This window comes from Oncorhynchus mykiss, chromosome 11, assembly GCF_013265735.2.
Source record: "Oncorhynchus mykiss isolate Arlee chromosome 11, USDA_OmykA_1.1, whole genome shotgun sequence".
Classification (NCBI taxonomy): Eukaryota; Metazoa; Chordata; class Actinopteri; order Salmoniformes; family Salmonidae; genus Oncorhynchus; species Oncorhynchus mykiss.
The window spans coordinates 35,848,809-35,859,906 of record NC_048575.1 but is presented as its reverse complement, the minus strand read 5'-3'; the positions used below and the strand labels follow the sequence as shown (position 1 = coordinate 35,859,906).

Sequence of the window (11,098 nt, the reverse complement as noted above, 5' to 3'; positions counted from 1 at the left end):
CGCACTGTATCTTCGAGCTGTTGGCTAAAGCACACGTGCCAAGACCAGAGTGGGCACATTCGCTATATACAACGCTTTCGGAAAGTATTCAGACCCCTTTACTTTTTCCACATTTTGTTACCTTACCACATTATTTAAAAATGTATGAAATTGTTTTTCCCCCCTCATCAATCTACACACAATACCTCATAATGACAAAGCAAAAATGGTTTCGAAATGTGTGCCAATAATTTTAAATAAAAAACAAAAACATAATATTTACATAAGCATTCAGACCCTTTACTCAGTACTTTGTTGAAGCATCTTTGGCAGCAAATACAGCCTCGAGTCTTCTTGGGTATGACGCTACAAACTTGGCACACCTGTATTTGGGGAGTTTCTCCCAGTCTTCTCTGCAGATCCTCTCAAGCTTTGTCAGGTTGGATAGGGAGTTATGGCTGAGTCAATCAAGGACATTCAGAGACTTGTCCCAAAGACACTCCTGCGTTATCTTGGCTGTATGCTTAGGGTTGTTGTCCTGTTGAAGGTGAACCTTCACCCCAGTCTGAGCACTCTGGAGCAGGTTTTCATCAAGGATCTCTGTGCTTTGCTCCTTTCATCTTTGCCTCGATCATGACTAATTTCCCAGTCCCTGCTGTTTAAAAACACCCCCACAGCATGATGCTGCCACCACCATGCTTCCCCGTAGCGATGGTACCAGGTTTCCTCCAGAAGTGACGCTTGGCATTCAAGCCAAATCATGGTTTCATCAGACCAGAAAATATTGTTTCTCATGGTCAGAGTCTTTAGGTGCCTTTTGGCAAACTCCAACTCCCCACCATCTTAAATAATCATGCAACATTCAAAATGTTTTAACTAAGAACAGATATAGCCCTTGGTTCACCCCAGACTTGACTGCCCTTTACCAGCACAAAAACATCCTGTGACATTCTGCATTAGCATTGAATAGCCCCCGTGATATGTAACTTTTCAGGGAAGTCAGGAACCAATATACTCAGTCAGTTAGGAAAGCAAAGGCTAGCTTTTTCAAACAGAAATTTGCATCCTGTAGCACTAATTCCAAAAAGTTTTGGGACACTGGAAAGTTCATGGAGATTAAGAGCACCTCCTCCCAGCTGCCAACTGCACTGAGGATAGGAAACACTGCCACCACCGATAAATCTACAATAAACAATAATTTCAACAAGCATTGTTCTACGGCTGGCCATGCTTTCCACCTGGCTACCCCTACCCCAGCCAACATCTCAGCACCCCCTGCAGAAACTTGCTCTGGCAGTCTCTATGGGGGTGCCACAGGGTTCAATTCTCAGGCCGACTTTTTTCTCTGTATATATCAATGATGTCGCTCTTGCTGCTGGTGAGTCCCTGATCCACCTCTACGCAGACGACACCATTCTGTATACATCTGGCCCTTCTTCGGACACTGTGCTAACAAACCTCCAAACGAGCTTCAATGACATACAACACTTCTTCCGTGGCCACCAACTGCTTTTAAATGCTAATAAAACCTCATGTCTTGGTTTTTGCTCTGACAACTGTGGGACCTTATATAGACAGGTGTGTGCCTTTCCAAATCATGTCCAATCAATTTAATTTACTTCAGGTGGACTCTAATTAAGTTGTAGAAGCATCAAGGTTGATCCATGGAAACGGGATGCACCCGAGCTCAAATTTCAAGTCTCATAGCAAAGGGTCTGAATACTTATGAAAATAAGTTATGTTTTTGTTCTTAATAATTTTGCAAACATTTCTAAAGACCTGTTTTCACTTTGTCATTATGGGGTATTGTGTGTAGATTGCTGAGGATTTTATTTTTGTAATCAATTTTAGAATAAGGCTGCAACGTAATAATGTGATAAAAGTCAAGGGGTCTGAATACTTTCCAAAGGCACTGTAACGCAACATTTGTTTAGACAAAACCATCAGTGGAGTTACTTCTACGATGGAAACCCATTTTACTTATATTTCTTTTTTTATTTTGTATATGGGAATTTAAACGCAAAAGTTATTTTATGTGCACTACGTCATCACGCCTTTTAGTCAACTCTATGGAAACATCTCTGGTGGGAAAATGCAATTGTTTCCATTCAGATTTGAGAATATTCACATGAAAAACTGTTGTCAATTGGATGGAATGTGGGTATAATCAAATACTTACAGATGACAGTTGTGCTACATTCATGCTATTCTTCATGAGCTCCGATTTCAGATGACCCTCTTTGTTGGTGGCGTTGAACACTTGATCTAAAGATAGAGATATCCCAGCTCTACAGAAGGAACATGTTTTAACACTGATAGCTTGGCACCAAACTGGAACCAAATTGTATGTTTCCATTCTCTCTTGCAGCTCAGTTAACACTGACATAACACGTTTGGAACGCAACACCTACTATCGAGCTCCGTGATGAGTTGCCTGTTGGTGTCAAACAGACTCTTGTAGATGTCAATCGTCTGGTTTATCTGGTCCTTCTTCCTGGTCAGTTCAGACATCTGCTCCCTGTTCTCCACATCTAGTAGGGGACAGGAGAACAGTCGGGATCACCTGAGACACACTGTTCCAGGGGCCAAGAGACTGGCCTTTAAATTGACACCACACTTGCCAATCAAAAGTAGTCCAACGTTAGGATGAATCCACGTCCCACGACATCGTTTGTGTCGATCCAGCTATTTGCTCCCACCCAACATGAATGGAAAAGATAACCAACGAATACAACCCGGAATTTAGACTGCTCATCTGTTCCACAGATTTGGGACTGAGGCACATAGCTGGAGCTACAAAATAGATGGCCTAGGATGTGGAAAGTAATCTTAACATTAGTCTACTTTTCAGGTCTGAAACATCCAACACATTTTTACTTTGAGTGAAATGTCCCTTTTAAGATGGCTGGACACTCATGATCACAGCGTGTCAACCCATTTTGGATGGCAAACACTCAATGTTATTCAAAAATCTAGCAATAAAATGACAAACTGACATTGGTATGATTTAACAATTAAAAAATAAAACGTGATCTAACCATTGTAGAAGCGGAAGGGGAGCTCAAAACGCTACTAGGGGATTTTTGGGGGCCAAACCCTGGGATGACAGGTCTGAAGTGCAGGACGTACTCATTCCCATCCTGACCAGGACTGTTCTCCATGATGGACAGATTTTAGAAGGGAGAGAGACGTTTTCAAACAATATATAGACAATATCCAATGCAAAATCGTGGTTTGCACGCAAAGCCTGAAGAAAAGATGTACAAGCACACCGCACCACCACCCCACTCACAGTGATGTGGGCCTCTCCATTAGAACGGCTAATCTGCAGGCTTTGCCCTCAAAGAGAGGCAGGCTTCTGTCACTGGAGCCCTTGGAGCTCTTGATGGTGACCACCACCTTCCATCTCAGCTCCAGTCCGACTGGGTTATTATACACATCCTGGATGGAAGCAACACAAACCAGCAGCCTCATAAATAGACAAAAGACAGGGAGGGGACAAACTCCATATTAATGCCTATGATTTTGGAATGAGATGTTCGACAAGCAGGTGTCCACATACTTTTGGCAGTGTATATTGTATAAATCACTAGAACCTATTTATGTCAATGACGTCAAATTGCCATGGTCAGAGGTTCTACTACCTTTACGGCCTCAGTTAGGCTTGATCACCAAAAATGATACAACATATAGTTTGACCATTGGTAGACTTCAACTCATGCTTATATGGTGATGAGGGATTCATGGCTTCCGCTGGCCAGAGGATCTAATCGTCTCACCATTATTTTCAGACACGTCCTCCATCAGAGTACGACTGGCAATGACAATGTTGTTGGAGACCACTGAGGTTGGTGGCTGAAGGTCTGGCAGGATTGTTGGGCACAGCATCTATGACATACTAGGCGAGGACAAGAAAGAGAGAGACGTGATAACTTTAGTTCTTCAAGTGGCCCAAAATAACCTATAGGGCCTATAGACATCCAGCCACTCGACATGAAATACATTTCTTCTAGATCAAATAAACAGTGGACCAATTTGGAGAGTGGAGACCATATCCAGGCGTTTCATTCAAAGCCCAGTTAGGGGGTGTCTGGAGGTGGGTTTTACGGCTCTAAGCCACATGGTTTAGGTTGAGCTTAACCTGGTGACTCCACAGCACTTTTGTCTCGTCCACACAGAGCACAAACAGGATTGTGTACTTACCAACACGTTCTGGGATGACGTTGTCTCTGTTAGATGACCATGAATCCTTTTACATACATATCACAGGACTACCTTTGTGTTGATACAAACCTAGGAGAAGAGACGTCACAAAGTGGCTAAGCCCTCTGACAAGAATTGCCCAGCAGTCCCGCGTTGAATTGGTGATCGCTAACACACTACGGCCACACTGCTTTAAGCCTTTTTGTATTGGCGGTGTCTCTTTTCTTAAGTCATTCAGACAGGAGATGTACCCAGCACTTGGCACCAACTGCGCCCGAATATAAAACACTATCAGACACCTGAAGTGAAAACTCTTCCCTTTTGTCTTTCATGGGTTTGCTGCATTTCAGTTAGGCAGCCTTCAGAAAAGCATGCAGACCAATGAGTTGATTACTCTCATCAGATACAGAATCTTTGCCATCAATTTTTATACTTAAGTAATGTGAAACGTTGTGTCCATGTGTGACAGAGCCAAAGTCAGTCCCTCTGGGTCTGGTTAAGGGTGTAGTTAAAAGTAGTGCACTATATAGGCAACAGGGTGCCATTTGTCCAGTAACTAACCCCTGAGGTGGGCCGTGATGTCCCTGATGGCACTCCCTCCACATCAGCATGGAGATGTTGACAGGGTTCAGGTTCTTTATGGTGCTGCCCTCCTCAGACACCATGACACACCTTGACACCCACTGGACATACAGAGAACAAACAGATAACCATGTCAGCTGATACAGAGATGCCAGTGGCACACACATATCAACGGACCCACGGACCCACAGACAGACCCACAGGTAGAGCCACAGACAGACCCACAGACAGACCCACGGGTAGACCCACAGACAGACCCACGGGTAGAGCCACAGACAGGTAGATAGCGCCACAGACACTTCAATCCACAGTTACACACAGGTAGAGCCACAGACAAACAGGTAGATTTACAGATAAACAGGGAGGTACAGACATGTGAGTGTGGCTCCAGCAGGAAACACTGAGTTGGTGTTGTACTCCACCACCAGTTTGACAGGTTGGTTGGGATCTGGGATAATGGTGAGCTTCACAGATGGACCGTGGATGGGCTGCTTGTTGAAGGACCCTCTGAACTCCAGCGCATACTCCACCCTGACAGAACAGCAGGTCTTGAACACTGCCCTCCATTAATACATGGTTACAGGGTCATTATGGCAAGTAGTTAGGAATTATACGGTTAGGAACTCACTTGGGCCCTCTCACATGGTCCACTACGAAACAGGCTTTTCCATCTTTGTCTATTGGTTGTGAAGTAACAGATGACTTCACCTGAAAAAAAGATAGACCACCCAATAGACTTGACTAATTTACCAAGTGTAAATATATAGTATGCAGCATCACCGGATTGGAGGCCTTCAGCGCCACGACAACCCTTTGGTCGGGGGAGGGGTTCCCCCACTCGTCAAACATCTGGAGAAAGGGCATCTGGATGACTTGCTATTTCATCACTTGCAGGGGATGAAGAAACAAAACACATAGACTACAATGAGGGAGAAAGGAAAGCCATGACCAATACCATAGAGATGATGTCCCAAAAGGCACCATTGACGCAGCCAGAGTGTCTTGGCCCCTAACTTAATGCCCACCTCCTGTGGCCCGTCCACCAGTTTGAGCTGTGCAGGATCCCGGCGGTCACTTTGATGGTCAAGTGCTCCACAAAGTCTCTCCAGGTGAAGGAGAGCTCTCTGATGCCTGGGAACACGGGATTGAACCACCCTCCCGTCACCAAGACGGAGTTGGTGCTCTCCTAGTTACAACACATAGCCTAATGGACATTTTTATGTTTTTTCTAAATCACTACATGGGATATTTGTCTCCAATTATACTTTCAGAAAAAATAATACATCACAGTAAATGAATAAGTTACAAATCCCTTCGATTTATTCAATGTACCTGCCAGGTAAACACCAGAGATGTCTTGTCGAGACCCTCGGCGTCCACGGCGAGCGAGTCCACACAGGTCGAGGTCAGCGTCTGACTTTTATTCCCATACTGGTCCACAAGCGCTAAGTCTGGAAGAGGGAACTACCAGTTTCTCATTTGGAAGGTAATCAAGAAGAAGTCCTAAATGTGAATGTGTGTCAGGAAGGCAGTATAATGGTTAGAAGTTGACAGTAAAACTGCTGCTGGTGGATCCGGACTCATGGACCTTTCCTGATAGGACCTCTGCCATCCTCACGGTCGTGTCGCTCAGTGTGGCCCTCATGTGTTTTGGCTTGTCAGGGCGGGGCCTAAAACCAACAAACAGCGAATCAGAACAAGCACACCAGCTGATGTGACAAGCACAATCAGACTTCATTTGTTTCTACTTCTATAAGCAAATGAACTGTGAACAGCATAAAAGATAACCATGGGAGGCAAACATTTTGCCACATCAAAATACAGACCAACATTTTTCTCAAGATGTTTCTAGCCCTGTTAAAGTAGAAGACTTACAATATAGTGAAGGAGGTGTCGACAGACACCAGCTGGTCTTTGTACGAGACCTGGTAAAAGTGCTCTTCCTTCACCTGCGACAGCACCAGTACGTTGGGCAGCTTCCCCTGGGCCAGCTCCGCCACACTCACCTCAGCCGTCCAGGTCACCTGACAGTGTCACAGCACAATGCTGGGCCGTATTCATAAATAAATTCTGATCTAGGATCAGACACCATCTCTTATTCATTATGACTTAAAAAAAGGCTAAAAAAATGTGCCTAGATCAGCACTCATATGGCACATTTATTTATTTGATTAGTAAAGCCATTATACTCTTGATTGGTAAAACAGATTCGTGAAAATGTATAACTTCACTTGACAAAATGGTTTTGTATGTGTTTATACAACAACAACAAAAAATCCCAAAGTAATCTTTGAAAAACTAAAACATTGTGGAACATTAAAGAATGGTAGTGTGCAGGAGTGTCTTGTTTTCTATCATTGAGATCCTTGGAGGGATACAGTGCCTTGCGAAAGTATTCGGCCCCCTTGAACTTTGCGACCTTTTGCCACATTTCAGGCTTCAAACATAAAGATATAAAACTGTATTTTTTTTTGTGAACAAACAACAACAAGTGGGACACAATCATGAAGTGGAACGACATTTATTGGATATTTCAAACTTTTTTAACAAATCAAAAACTGAAAAATTGGGCGTGCAAAATTATTCAGCCCCTTTACTTTCAGTGCAGCAAACTCTCTCCAGAAGTTCAGTGAGGATCTCTGAATGATCCAATGTTGACCTAAATGACTAATGATGATCAATACAATCCACCTGTGTGTAATCAAGTCTCCGTATAAATGCACCTACACTGTGATAGTCTCAGAGGTCCGTTAAAAGCGCAGAGAGCATCATGAAGAACAAGGAACACACCAGGCAGGTCCGAGATACTGTTGTGAAGAAGTTTAAAGCCGGATTTGGATACAAAAAGATTTCCCAAGCTTTAAACATCCCAAGGAGCACTGTGCAAGCGATAATATTGAAATGGAAGGAGTATAAGACCACTGCAAATCTACCAAGACCTGGCCGTCCCTCTAAACTTTCAGCTCATACAAGGAGAAGACTGATCAGAGATGCAGCCAAGAGGCCCATGATCACTCTGGATGAACTGCAGAGATCTACAGCTGAGGTGGGAGAATCTGTCCATAGGACAACAATCAGTCGTATATTGCACAAATCTGGCCTTTATGGAAGAGTGGCAAGAAGAAAGCCATTTCTTAAAGATATCCATAAAAAGTGTCGTTTAAAGTTTGCCACAAGCCACCTGGGAGACACACCAAACATGTGGAAGAAGGTGCTCTGGTCAGATGAAACCAAAATTGAACTTTTTGGCAACAATGCAAAACGTTATGTTTGGCGTAAAAGCAACACAGCTCATCACCCTGAACACACCATCCCCACTGTCAAACATGGTGGTGGCAGCATCATGGTTTGGGCCTGCTTTTCTTCAGCAGGGACAGGGAAGATGGTTAAAATTGATGGGAAGATGGATGGAGCCAAATACAGGACCATTATGGAAGAAAACCTGATGGAGTCTGCAAAAGACTGGGACGGAGATTTGTCTTCCAACAAGACAATGATCCAAAACATAAAGCAAAATCTACAATGGAATGGTTCAATAATAAACATATCCAGGTGTTAGAATGGCCAAGTCAAAGTCCAGACCTGAATCCAATCGAGAATCTGTGGAAAGAACTGAAAACTGCTGTTCACAAATGCTCTCCATCCAACCTCACTGAGCTCGAGCTGTTTTGCAAGGAGGAACTGGAAAAAATGTCAGTCTCTCGATGTGCAAAACTGATAGAGACATATCCCAAGCGACTTACAGCTGTAATCGCAGCAAAAGGTGGCGCTACAAAGTATTAACTTAAGGGGGTTGAATAATTTTGCACGCCCAATTTTTCAGTTTTTGATTTGTTAAAAAAGTTTGAAATATCCAATAAATGTATATGAATCCACTTCATGATTGTGTCCCACTTGTTGTTGATTTTTCACAAAAAAATACAGTTGTATATCTTTATGTTTGAAGCCTGAAATGTGTCAAAAGGTCGCAAAGTTCAAGGGGGCCGAATACTTTCGCAAGGCACTGTAAGTTAAAAAGGACAACAACAAAGAAAATGAGACAAAAAAGGAGGTATTTTCTGATGACAATTGATTACTTACGGGAATATCAAATGTAGCTTTAATCATCTGGTCTCCTGTGATGTTTTTGAGGGCGACTGGTTTGAGCACCAGGGTCCCGGCCCCTGTGTTACTGCAGTCTACAGCCACCATGGAAGACGAACCAGAGATCCCCTGCAACCGAGACACCACAGAAAAATACATACTGCAAAAATCTATTAAAAATTGTCAAGCCAACTCACTAACTTCCAGGACTCAAATATCACAAAATCAAAAAGTAATTCCTTCCATTGGGCAACAGTCTGTTTACGCATCTCGAAGGGAAGAGTGGCTCCAGAAGACTGATGTTTATTTAAGGACAATCTATCAGCCAAAGTGGGCAACTGTCTCTTTATCCATGCATCTGGAAGGGAAGATTGGCTCTAGAAATCTGAGATTGTCTATGGAGGGCATACGATCAGGCCCATTGGGCACTGTTGGCAAGCAGTGAACTCCTCTTCACAGTGAGGAAAGTAAGGGATGGAGACCAATGGCTCCACCAGGTTAAAGGAGTCTGTATACTAGGGTCGGTTTACTCCTAGCAGAACTCAGTGCCTCAGCAATATTAATGCTTGTCCCACTTGAGACGCTGTAGCAACACCGACAGTATACACTTCCTTAAAATAGTCTGCTTTAATCTAAGATAATAACATTTGCAGAGAAGGTCTTAGTCACACTATTTTGCATTAAGATGTTTGGTGCAGTACTTCAAGTGAAAAAAAATGTGCATGAAAACTAGTGGTCTCTTGGTGAATGACAACACTTCCTTGAAGAATCCCGTCCATAGTTCCCACTTCTACTAGGAGAAGAACTGTTGACCAATCACCGACGAAGGGGCTTAGACTACGGCTACCGAACTTAGACTTGCCTCAAGAAAAACAATGTGCGTGCTTGAACACCCGATACAACAAAGTGCCATACAACATAGAAATTGTGAGAAATTCGACACTGCGATTTTATGTTCCAAACATATTGCTCACGATACGTCTAACGCAGGTGAGAGCATGAGAAAATGTATTTTGATCTGTCATGGTAATAAAATAAAAAAAGGTACTGAAAACAAATTGGCTCACAATTTAACACTAAAACCGCCATAGGCCAACAGCCACTGACATTTGATTTTGTAAATAAATAAAAATCTACCCACCCAGTAAAAGCTGTCCTGCTCCTTCCCTGACTTTTCCTAAATGTTTGTATTTTACACTGGTAATTTGTGTAAATTTTTTTAATCACAAATTTAAAAAAAGGTATTTAGAACATGGCCTGTTTTCTCACCCCTATCCCCAACTTAACCCGCCAAGACAATGTGCTGTAGGACGTTGGTACCCAGGCAGACTCTAACGCGTCTCTCACCTCACTGAATGAAAAATGGATGAATGAGCGATAATCGTGCATCTTACTTCACAATTGTTTTTTTTTTTTTTTAAACAGGCCTTACTGAATGATAAGGAAGGTGAAGAGGTTGATTTAATTTAGAAAGACAATAGTATAATTAATGATGAGTTTGTGTTATGCATATTTATCAGCAGCAAATAATTTGCCCGCGCGCCTTGGGGTTGTTACCATTCTCTTTTACATTTTAATTGGAAAAAGCCGTTACAGGACTGTTTTATTTACTATAACTAAATCACATTTATTTGAAGGAAAATGAAAACATGATGTGTGATGCAGTAGGCTTTTAGAATAATGGAAAACATATCCTTGACTATTGCACTTGACATGCGGGGAACAAAAGATGCCAGTTAGCCTGCCCATCAAAACGAATTTCAAACATAACAAGAGCTAGTCTATAGACAAGAATACATTGAAAACAATCGGATGAGTGACAATATTAGGCCTATCAGTTATCAAATTGGAAATTAAGAGATTGGTGCATCTTGTAATTTATAGATGCAGGGAAAGGATAATCACTTTATCATATCCTCCTTCAGAGTCACATGCAGGTAAAACATGTAGATTTCTATATAGTATCAGAAAGAGCATATTCTGCAGTTTCTATAACACTTACCTTTGTCAAATAACTCAAATCAAGGAGGTGCAGCTCTATTTCCAAGAATATCTGTGCTGTCCATGCATTCAGCACATTACCACTCGCGTTGCCTGCATTGCTCTGGCTAGTAACATAATAAACCTACAATTTAAATATTTTAATTTATGCAATTCATCTTTTACAATTGTTCATTCACTGGTAATTTCGTTTAGGAATACAGCAAATGATCTCACCTGAGCACCTGGCTGTTATATCATCATCATCAAA

At 42.4% G+C, this 11,098-nt stretch overlaps 1 pseudogene; it reads right to left on the bottom strand.

The window, feature by feature from the left end:
- The window catches only part of LOC110535011, a 145,995-nt pseudogene that overhangs the window by 6,177 nt on the left and 128,720 nt on the right, over positions 1–11,098 (bottom strand).